The sequence below is a fragment of the Mus caroli genome, chromosome 8 (genome assembly GCF_900094665.2).
Source record: "Mus caroli chromosome 8, CAROLI_EIJ_v1.1, whole genome shotgun sequence".
NCBI lineage: Eukaryota > Metazoa > Chordata > Mammalia > Rodentia > Muridae > Mus > Mus caroli.
Window position 1 is genome coordinate 37,458,797 of NC_034577.1, and position 9,225 is coordinate 37,468,021.

Here is a 9,225-nt window from a genome sequence, read left to right on the forward strand (position 1 = left end):
TTCTCTGTGCAGCCCTGGCTGTCCTGGAACTCACTCTGTAGACCAGGATGGCCTGCCTCTGCCTTCCAAGTGCTGGGATTAAAGACGAGCTCGACCACTGCCCATCTGATTTCTTAATGTAGATACTTGTATCTGTAATCACATTCTGCGTGTTCCAGAAGTTTGGTTGTGTTTCAGTTTCATATAGTTTCAGAAAAAAATATTTCTTATTTGACCCACCAATCACAGAGTAATGAGTTGTTTAATCTCTGAATTAGCATATATTCTAAAATTTTGTTTTCTATCAGTTTTAAATTTTATTGCATTATCATCAGATGTATGAGTGATCCCGCATCTTTGCATTTGTTATCTGCTTTGTGGCCCTTAGTGATGTCTGGTTTGGAAAAGCTTCAGTGACTTGATCTGCACAAATAATGGTCCTGAACTTCAAAGTTTCAATGGGAAAAGCAGGGATAAAAAAATAAAGAGGACAGAAAGCTGGTGTCAGGATGACTACATGAGCTGGTGGCTCATACCCGAAAGTTCTTCCGGCAGCACTGTGTCTCCTGGAATGTTTATAGTGGGGAACATAGATAAAGTCAGGAGAAAGTTATCACAGAACAGATCAGCGTCAACAGGAAGCTTATTAAACAATATCATGCAAAGGACAACAGGCTCTCCCAAGTATGTCACAGATCAAGCACACAGCAGCTTTGGGACTGATAACCACAGTCTTTCTCAGGGAAAGCAGAGTTCCTGGGAATTGAAAACTTAACTCCCTGTGGTCCTTGTCTACTGGGCAAGAACACAGAACTTAACTCCCCCTCCTCCAACACACACACACACACACACACACTTTTTTTTTCCTATTTGGGCCTCTGAGAAAGCCTTGGATTATCCTGGTCCCCAATACTTTTAGATGCTAATGAAAAGAGCCTGTGTATTCTTTGGTGTTTGTGTGCAATAGCCTGCAGATATGTATTGAGCCCATTAAGATGCTTGATGTCAATTAATTTTATTTCTTTGCACATTTTTTTTTTCTAAATCACATGCTTATAGGAGAAAGTGGGGTTTTGAGATCACCTACTATTAATGGATTGATGTTAATCTGTGCTTTTAAACCCTGTAGTAAATTTTAAGAAAGAGAGTGCATTAGAGTTTGGTACATGTATGTTGAAGACAGAAAGGTCTTCTTGACTAACGTTTCCATGTAGTAGAATGAAGTGTCCCTCTCTATCTGCCCTGATTAAATTTAAACTGAAGTTTACTTTGTCAGATACTATGGAAGTTTAGCCTGATTACTGCCTGGTCTCATTTGATTGCAGTAATTTTGTCTTTCCTTTTACTCTCAGGCAGTGCTGTATTTGTTGTAGACAACAGATAAGTAGATTTAAAAAAAAAATCTATTTAGTGAGCCTATGCTTTTGAATGGAGAGTTGACACCATTTAGTTACTGTTAAAATATGTCAGCTACGGTCATCAAGTTGATTTTGTTCTTAATGGTATGTTGTGGTTTATGGTTTCATATTTCTAGCCACACTCTCTATGTTATACTCATTTCTTTCTTTTGCCCTAAATATTGTTCCATGTTATTTCCTTTAGTTTGGTTTGTCTGACATAACCTTTCTAGGTTGTTTTCATCATGGGAAAACTTTTGTTCTCCTTCAGTCATGGTGGGTCTTTGGGATGATATTTTTGAGAATGGAATGGTGTGGTGGCATCAACAGAGAAGAGGCTTGTGGGTAGACACACACCAGATGGTGTTTGGGGAAAGCTAAAGAGTAGCTGCCAGGCAGGCTTGTGATTAGCTTAGACTGGGGCTCAAGTGCTGCTTTGAGGACATTTAATTAAAAAAAATTTATGAGGGATTTTTAATTTAATTGCCAAAGAAAACTGACTTTGCCTGTATTTATTTAATCTGACACAAAGTTGTAAATATCTTCCTGATTTCATTTTATAACAGAGCTGAATAAATGTTGAGCATCAGGATTTACCATTTTTGTTTGTATGTTTGTTTTTTTGTTATAGGTTTTAAGGAAACAATATCCAAGCTGTAATTACTCCTCACGTTAATAAAGGAACTCAGACTTCAGTAAGGAATAAAGTGTACTATCATGCTACAGTTAGAAACAGTCACCTGTGAGATGACCAAGGGAGTTCACTTGTGTGCTTAGCTCTCTACAGTGGGGCTAGAGATCAAATGGAAGAAGGTATGGAGAGTTGTTTAGTGTTTTGATGGCTCTTGCATGGATGTGGGAAGCTAGTCACTAGGGGCAGTCTTTGGTGCTGTAAGGTCTGGAAACAGTAGAGGACTCAGAGACCTAAGATCATAATTTTGAGTGGGACGTTTCCTAGTTATGCTGAATACTTAAAGTTAATAATCGTGCTGTTCTTAACCTGACACAATGTACAGTCACCTGGGCATAGGAAACCTTGATTTAGAAAATGTCCTTTCAAGAATAGGCTATAGACAATTCTGTAGAACACTGTCTCATTTAATGATTGATGGGGGAGGTTCCTGCCCATTGTTGGTGATGCCACTTCTGGGCTATTGATCATTGGTTTTATAAGAAAATGAGATGAACAAGACAGAAAGAGCAAACCCACATGTAATACCCTTCCATGGCCTCTATCTCAATTCCTGTCTCCAGGTTCCTGACTTGTTTGAGTTCCTGTACTAACTTCCTTAGATGATAGACAAATAAGGAATTGGCTTTTGCTCCAGTTTTTGCCTGCAGCTTCCTGCACTGCTTCAGTTCCTTTCCTCACATCCTTCTGAGATGGCCCTGAGGTGAGCCCGTAAGCAAGAATAAACCTTTTCTCACCAAGTTGCCTTTAGTCAGGGTTTTATCCTAGCAATAACATTTCAAGTAAGAGAGAGTATAAATTTATATCCCATGGTGTAAGGCAGTGTAGAGATTTCTTTAAAAGCTAAAAAAAAAAAAAAAAAAATTAATCAACCACAATATGCAACTATAGCACTCAGAGGTACATACCCAAATGACTCTGCATGTTATTACAAAATTACTTTGTAATTCATATTTGTTGCTTCTCTGTTGATAGCATGCATCAATTCAAAAGAGCCTACCTGTCCATCAAGTACTGAATGGAAAATGTTACAATTGACATTTTATCATGTAAGGCTTTTATTCTCAGAATATTTTTAATAACCACATTTCCTGATATAATTCACAATTCGTCTAAATGGAGTAAAATTTGAACACCTATAATTGTAGATAATAAGTTGTATCATGTCTACTGCTCAAGTACAGACTGAAGAATCATCTTGTAATTAATCACTCCTTAGCAACGTAAGAGGAAGTTTGGCTCTGGGGACATCATGTTACTGAGATTCTGGTCTCTAAATCTTCCAGACAACAAATTTATCCTATTTCATGTGGTCAGTTCATGTTAGCTTAAAATGAACATTATAGAAAATTAAGAAAGTCGAAAACATCAAATGTTAACTGTTTACAAAGAAGTTGTTATGATGTATACCATAAAAAGATCTGAAAATCCAAAGAGGGTCATAGTACAGATTTGGCAATACGATGAAGAAAAGGTCAAGGGGCAACATTAACATGTATCAACCTTCCAGATATAACCAACATTAAGTAGCAAATTAATTGAAGTTACTTTAAGACTTCATTTTATTTCAGATTCAATGGGCAACATTACTGAAAGCAGACATATGCTGGCTAAGATGTAGATAATATGAAATAGTTATTAATTGCTGGTAGGAGTGCAAACTAGTATAGTTTTTTGGAAATCAACATGGAGTTTATTTGAAAAGATAAAATAGATTTTCCACAAACTCTATCTGTACAAATATTGACCAAAAGGACTCTACACCTTACTGTAGATATAACTGCTCATCCTTCTTTATTACTACTTTATTCATATTATCCAGGACAATGGCAAAAAGATGATCAATTGATAAAAAGATAACAAAAAGTGGTATTTTACACCAAGGCATAGTATTCACTTTTCAAAATTATCAAATTTGTCAGTAAATTATGGAATCATCCAAGGAAGGTAAGCCAGACCAAGAAAGACCAGCATGACATGTTTTTCTTAAATATGGATTTTAGTTTAATTGGTTTAGATATATGTGCTTTATTTGATTACACAAAGAAGTTAGGTGTCTGGCATTGAACCAAGGGGCAATAGGGGCTCTTCACAGGAAGAATTTACACATGTATTAGGGAATCTGAAAGTAGTTTGTGTAAGGAAAATCATGTTACCAAAATATATTGTATGAATCATTTAAAGAAAAATAATACCCCTTCCCAACTTGAGCTGTGGAAAGGACATAGCAGATGAAGGGCTTGCAAACATCAATACAACAATACAAGCAACATCTGAGTTCAGATTTCTAGAGTCCAGACCGTCCCCCAAAATTTGTCTTTAATGTGTGTTTAATAGATGTAATTTTTGTAAAAAAAAAAAAAAAAAAAAAAAAAAAAAAAAAAAATCAAAAAAGTTTTTAGTTCAAAATTTAAACAGGATTATTGGGTNCCCCCAAAATTTGTCTTTAATGTGTGTTTAATAGATGTAATTTTTTTAAAAAAAAAAAAAAAAAAAAAAGAAAGAAAGAAAGAAATCCTGTATTTTTAGTTCAAAATTTAAACAGGATTATTGGGTCTGATCTGTGATACTTTCAGGTCCTGGATCACATACCGTGGAGACAGGTAAGCAAACATAGAGGCTCGTCCTGCTTGTCAGACTCGAGAGGGAATGTCATACCAAAACAGCAGAGGACCCAAATGGTAGAGACAGGACTGGTTCCGTCTTGTCTACATTACATTTCTCTACACTGTGAGATCATCACTGGAACTTTGGGCTTATTGCTGGGGCCTTTGGGAAGATTCTCGATTTCCCTCATCACTAGAAGTCCATCAGTGATTTTTCTAAACTCTACATGCTTTCCATCCAGCCAATCACACTTAGAACACGAGATAAAGAACTGGCAGCCATTTGTAGTGAGACCACTGTTTGCCATGGAAAGCAAGCCTGGAGCTGAGTGTCTAAGTTTAAACTTTTCATCCGCAAGTAGACTCTGGTAAATATTGGTGACTCCAGTACCATCACCATAAACAAAATCTCCACCCTGAATCATGAAACCTTTATGACCCTGTGGAAGGTGTTTCCTTTGTATCCTATTGGAACACCATCTTTTCTTAACTCTCCAGTGCAAAACTGCTTAAAGTTTTCTGGTGTTTTAGGCACCATGTCTGCAAAAAGCTCAATCTGAATGAGACTAACTTCCTGGCTGACATCAAAGAAGACCACTGGATTGACTGGACTTGAATTTGCCCCAACCACGGCTTTGACCCAGAAGTAATAGATGTATTTTTAACACTAGTTCTTCAAAGTGAAGGAAAGAGTATGATTCCGTGGGTTTCTTGACAGGAACTTTAGTAGAAATGTAACCATAAGGTTCAATGTGAAATCTTTCCTCAAAAACGAAAGGGCAGTGTTGCAGAGGAACACTCTGGGCCCAAAGAAAAATTCACATAAAGTACAGGAAAAAAAATCACCAATGAATTCTAACTAAAACATCATGATCCAGTCACATAGTCTATAACTTCAAAAGATCAAATGGAAAGAGCATAGAAAATGGCGAGAAGAACATGACTGAAATGTGTTCCAATGTGCCTGGAACCGTACTCTGTCTTTATAAATGACAATCACACTAACAAAGAAACAAGGCAAATAAATTCATCCAAAATAGCTTTTAAAAAGGAAGCATAGAATAACTCTAAACAGAAGTGAAAAACCTCTATAATGAACACATTTATGAATGAGGAAGACAGTGAGGAAGGCATATGAAGACTTTTAGCTCTCTGGACCTCTTATGATCACAGATTGAAATAAATAATAAGGTGAAAACCACCCAACCAAAAACCTTATACAAATTCAATGTACTTGTATTCAAATTAAATTCTTCACAGAGCCAGCAAAATAAAACAAATAATGTTAAAATGGATATTTTATTAAGTCCATTAAAAGGAAAGTACAGTAGAGGTTGGATGACTAATTCAGTCTCAAGAAAAACCACATTGCTTAAGGTGTCACTGTGTCTTATTTAAAGCTCTATCACAAAGCCAAAATAACCAAAACATCTGGTAGCTGAGTGAAATATATATTAATAGCACAGAAGATTCAAAGATGTGTTCCCATAACTATAGCCAATTGATTTTGAAAGAGGTGCCCAATTCACAACATTGGAGAAAAGCCAACATTTTTAACACATGATGCTGATAACAAAGGATATATTTCTATGATGGGAAAAGTGATCCTTATTCCTCATGCTGCCTTTCAAATTAAGAAAAACAGAAAAACAACACTTCAAATGGACCAAAGATTTTCTGGAGTTTCTAAAACTCTGAAACTAATGGAAGCAAATGTGGAGAGTCAATTTTAAGACATAGACACAGATAAGAACATTGTAAATTATACTGATTATTCAGAAAATAAGGCCGATAGTGAATGTATAAGACTCCAACAAAATAAAAAGCTTTTTCATAATAAAGTAACAACCAAATGCCTATGAATTGAAGAAATACATTGTGAGTTATATGTTTGACAGAAGATTACCATTTAGGTTATGTGAAGAACTCAAGAAACTAAACATCAATGAAGCAAACCCTTCAATAAAACTTGCCCCTTGGAGCCTCGGTATGAATATAGATCATAATTCCCAGTAGAGAAACTTTATGTAAAAAAAAAAAAACAGAAAAGATAATGTGTGCAAATGTCTGTCTTGCAAGAAGCAAGGTCTATAACTGAACTTACTAAACCAGTGGAGGTGTGTGCAGGAAAACAGTATGCTGAGAATCCACACTCATCTAGAGGAACTTTATTGAATAGTGAGTAGGGTTATTATTGGAGACATCAAGAAAGAAATGGGATAAAATAATATTCAAAACTCTAAAGTAAAGATTGTAAACCATCTAAAGGGGAAGTTTAGAACTGTAATCATATGTATTAAGAAAACAGGCAACATCCATTCTTCAAAGGAATTGCAAGGATAAAGAGTGGATTAGAGACTGAAGAAAAGGCCATCCAGAGACTGTGCCACCTAGGGATCCATCCTATCTGCAGACACCAAACCCAGGCACTATTGCTGATGCCAAAACGAGTTTGTTGACAGGAGCCTGGTATGACTGTCCCCTGAGAGGCTCTGCCAGAACCTGACGAATAGATAAGAATGCTTGTAGCCAACCATCACTCTGAGCATGAGGACCCCAGTGGAGGAGTCAGGGGAAGGATTGAAGGAGCTGAAAGGGTTTGCAACCCCGTAGGAAGAACAGCAATATCAACAAACCAGTACCCCCAGAGTTCTCAGGGACCAAACCACCAACCAAAGAGTACACATGGAGGGATCCATGACTCCAGATACATATGTAGCAGGGCATGGCTTTATCTGGCATCAATGGGAGGGGAGGCCCTTGGTTCTCTGGAGGCTCGATGCCCCAACATAGGGGAATGCTAGGGTGGTGAGACAGGAATGGATAGGCGGTTGGGAGAGCACCCTCATAGAAGCAGGGGAGGGGAGAGAGGATAATGGGTTTGCAGAGGAGAAACCAGGAGGGGGGATAACATTTGAAATGTAAATAAATAACCAGTAAAAAAGAAAAAAGAGAGAGATATGAGATATATAGTAATAGTAATAATTAATAATAATAATATGCCTTAATTCCTGAAAAAAAAAACCCACAAAATCCAAATTCAGAGATAGATAGAGCCCATTAAGACTTGACAGAAGCCCTTCCGGTAGGTGCCAGCACCAGGTCACCTTGGGTGCAGAGGCGGCAGACACCTCCAAGGCCCCGAGAGGACTCCCCACATGATCTTAGGACCACCGGTGAGTGGAACACAACTTCTGTTCCATTCCAATCGTGTGGGACCAGCATTAGGAAAGCAGACAACCTGGCCTGACCAGGGTCACAAGTCCCTTCTGGTCAGCACCATCAGCAGGTCACCTTGGGCATGGAGTCAGCGGACCCCCCCCCCCCCCCAAAGTCCCTAGAGGACTCTCCATGTGATCTTAGGACCACTGTTGAGTGGAACACAACTTCTGATCCATTCCAATCACACAGGACCTGAGACAGCATTAGGGAAGAAGAAAACCTGGGTCACCTGGGCAAGGAGTCGGAGGACACCCCCAAGGTGCCTAGAGGACAGCTTCTGAGGCAGACCTCGTTTCGAGCTCCAGACATCTGGACACCTGCCCTGCCAGAGGACAGGTGTCCTCCCTGCCCAGGAGGGGTTTGCCAGAGCACCTGAGGAAGCCATCTTGGTTCCCAGATCCCTCTGAGACTACTCTGCGCAGGTGAGAGTGTGGACTAAAGAAGCTAACAGCTTCTGGGACAGGTCCTGTTTCATGCCTTCATCTTCTGCCAAGAGGCAGGTCCGAACACCAGATATCTTTGCACATTCCCTACAAGAGGAGAGCTTGCCTGCAGAGAGTGCTCAGACCACTGAAACTCAGGAGAGAGCTAGTCTCCCAGGTCTGCTGATAGAGGCTAACAGAATCAGAGGAGGAACAAGTTCTAACCAGAGACAACTATAACAACTAACTCCAGAGATTACCAGATAGCAAAAGGCAAACGTATGAATCTTACTAAAGGAAACCAAGACCACTCATCATCATCAGAATGCAGCATTTCCACCTCACCCAGTCCTGGGCACCCCAACACACCCTAAACCCTAGACCCGGATTTAAAAGCATATTTCATGATGATTGTAGAGAACATCAAGAAGGACTTTAATAACTCACTTAAAGAAATGTAGGAGAACACTGCTAAAGAGTTACAAGTCCTTAAAGAAAATGAACAAAACCATACTACCTAAAAAGGGAAATAGACACAATAAAAAAAAAACCCAAAGTGAGGCAACACTGGAGAGAGAAACCCAAGGAAAGAAATCTGGAACCATAGATGTGAGCATAAGCAACAGAAGAGATGGAAGAGAGAATCTCAGGTGCAGAAGATTCCATAGAGAACATCTGCACAACAATCAAAGAAAATGCAAAATGCAAAAAGATCCTAACTCAAAACATCCAGGAAATCGAGGACAAAATGAGAAGACCAAACATATGGATAATAGGAGTAGATGAGAATGAAGATTTTCAACTCAAAGGGCCAGCAAATATCTTCAACAAAATTATACAAGAAAACTTCCCAAACCTAAAGAAAGAGATGCCTATGAACATACAAGAAGCCTACAGAACTCCAAATA

General features: G+C 38.5%; 1 pseudogene; it reads right to left on the reverse strand.

The window, feature by feature from the left end:
* Positions 1-4,780: 4,780 nt before the first annotated feature.
* LOC110300812 lies at positions 4,781-6,677 on the reverse strand (annotated as a pseudogene).
* Between the last annotated feature and the right edge of the window lie 2,548 nt (positions 6,678-9,225).